Consider the following 2978-nt stretch of genomic DNA (forward strand, 5'->3'; position numbering starts at 1 on the left):
TATTATTATTATTATTATTATTATTATTATTATTATTATTGCTATTTGCATTATGTGATGAAAACGCACAGCTTATTTTGCTGCGTATGATGGAGTGTGTCAGCTGTCCACAGCCAGCAAGGTGACACTTGTTTACTGGTCATGCTTCAAGAACCCTGCGAATAATTCTTACAGTTCCATGCAATGTTGATTTTTATAGGTGTTCTACCTTTACATTTGCACCAATCGTTTCAGCCATGTTGGTCGTTGAGTTCTAATACTTCCAAGAGCGCCAATTACAATTGGTATTACGTCTACTCTCCGTATTATTATTGTTGTTGTTGTTGTTGTTGTTGTTATATGTTTGATATGTACACGTCTCACCCAGAGATCTCAAGAGACAACAAGTTAGAAGTTCAAGTTAGTGTTATGCCTAGGATGCCATATATTTGGTTTAGCACAAAGTATTGTTCCAGAGAATGTTTAAGAAAACATAAGAAAATTATAAACTTGTTTTAAAATTTGAAATTACATAAACAGTAATTTACGTAGGATATGGGCAGTTCCCATGAGCACTATTTTTTGAATTTCTGCCATTTTTGGATTTCCTGGTAAGTGAGCTACATACCAATCAGCCCGTTTTGATATCATTCCTAATGCACCTATGACAAAAGGTATTTAGTCTTGAGGTTTCACATTTTGCCAATTTCTATTTCAAGATCTTTATACTTGCTCAGTTTTTGGTAGGTCTAGAAAGATATATTTATGTCGACTGGGACAGTCATATCGATAAGGAGGCATGAATTTTGTCTGAAGTCCTTCAATATAATGTGTGCCGTTTGTCTTTCATCGATAAATTAAGTACCATTTACGTACTGTGGTCGATCTAATCGACTGGCACCACTCCCCCAAAATTTCGGGATTTGTGCCTAGAGTAGAAAAGAATATAATATGTGTCCTATTCGCATCTATCTTCCGGTTTGTTTGAACGATGAAGTTCCAGAGAAGTGAGATGTGATCATTTTCAAGTACTGGAGGTGGTTTGTGTTCCCACTAGTTGTTATCATAGGGTAGGTAGGTCCAAGTTTTTGCAAATTACCCAATAAATATACTGTGCAGCTCTATCATGCCTGTTGAGATACTCTGTAGGTGTAAGAAGACTGTACCCGGAGACATCATGTTCGATGGCTCCATTTTGTTGTTTACATACACGACATGTTGGGCTACTACCATTCTTTAATATGTTGGCCTGGTAGTTCCTTGTAGGTAGGCATTGATCTTGGGCTGCTATGATAAACCCTTTTGTTTCTGATTTTTAAGCCAGAAGACACCAACTATTGATGGGTAAGTGCTTTGTCAACATCGGCAATATTAGCTCTCTTTGGGTATTTATTTGCCACTATACTACTACTACTACTTACTACTACTACTACTACTACTACTATAATACTAATAATAATAATAATAATAATAATAATAATAATAATAATAATAATAATAATGATGATGATAATAATAATAATAATAATGATTATTATTATTATTATTATTATTATTATTATTATTATTATTATTATTATCATCATCATCATCATCATTATTATTATTATTGAGTGAGAGAGTAGTACATGCCATCAAAGTGACACTGGGGTAAAATATACGAAGCCTAGTATACCCATCATGACGACCAGTCTAATAACGGTACACCAGGCACATGCATCACAACCATATGTGTGCGACATGGTGATCTCATATCAAGATAAACAGCACATGACCTAGCAGGTGGGGCCCAGTTAGAATTTTCATCAGATCGCGCTCAAAAGGTCCCTGAATAAGGTTTGTTTAAGGATATTGAACGAAACACCTATGTTTCCAAAGGTGAATTATCCAAACCTACAAGAATTCCTTTCAACACACGGCTATGATGCTCATGATCAGAGATACACATATTGTCAGCCACTAAGGGACATGCTCAATTGGTTAAGGTCAAGCAACTGACAAGAAAATCTGTGGTATTGAGCAGAATATTCACTGTAGTCCATCTTTTATACCAAGACAAAACAATGTACATGATAATACTTCCCGCCAGTTAAGATTAGAAGCCATGAGAACCATTGTCTGGTACTGCATCAGTGCATTGGTACTGAATAAGGGCATTTATTATTATTATTATTATTGTTGTTGTTGTTGTTGTTGTTGTTGTTGTTGTTGTTGTTGTTGTTGTTGTTGTTGTTGTTTTCTATTCTATATAGGTCGTTTTCTGAACAGTTATCGAAACAAAAAGAAAAAAAAGAAAGAAAATAAAGAATACGAAGAGGGGCTGAAAATATCTAATTCATTGCCAAAAAAGTAGAAATGAATAAAGTTGCGAATGGATGGTAGTATCGGTTAATGAAAGAATCGGAAATATATGTGACATCAAAATCTCTTTTGCTACTTCCTACACTTTCTTTTCAGTTTTCCTTCTTTCCCTCCCTTCTTTCCTCTTCTATCGCTCTTTCTCTGAAACTGCGAAGTTGGGGAGATAGAGACTGAGAGAACGGACGAAGCGAGAGATATAAAAAGATGTTAAGTAAACAGAGGGAAATAAATAAAGATGATGACAGCGGTAGTTTAAAAACTGAATAACCCACACGCTCACATAAGCAGGTGTTCCAAAGTCTTTTCGTGAATGAGATCTCGTATAGAAATCTGTTGCAGAGTAGATGGTTTATTGAAACTGGTTGTTTATCTTGTGATTCGAGATTTGAGTTTCACGCCATTACGATCTTCAGGCGAGGAAAAGTGCTACTAGATTTTTATGGCGCACAAACACACACGCACACAGACGATCCCACATACAGATCTACACACACATACACACATATATATTGTGTGAGTGTGGCCACGTACTTCTGTTTGTTCATCAGTTGGCGTTTTGTATTAGCTGTTATTTACCTACCATTTCATTAGTTATTTTGGGGGGCGACATGTTTGTCGTGTCCGTTAGTCAAGGAGTG

The sequence above is a fragment of the Octopus sinensis genome, linkage group LG18 (genome assembly GCF_006345805.1).
Source record: "Octopus sinensis linkage group LG18, ASM634580v1, whole genome shotgun sequence".
In the NCBI taxonomy this organism is placed as follows: domain Eukaryota; kingdom Metazoa; phylum Mollusca; class Cephalopoda; order Octopoda; family Octopodidae; genus Octopus; species Octopus sinensis.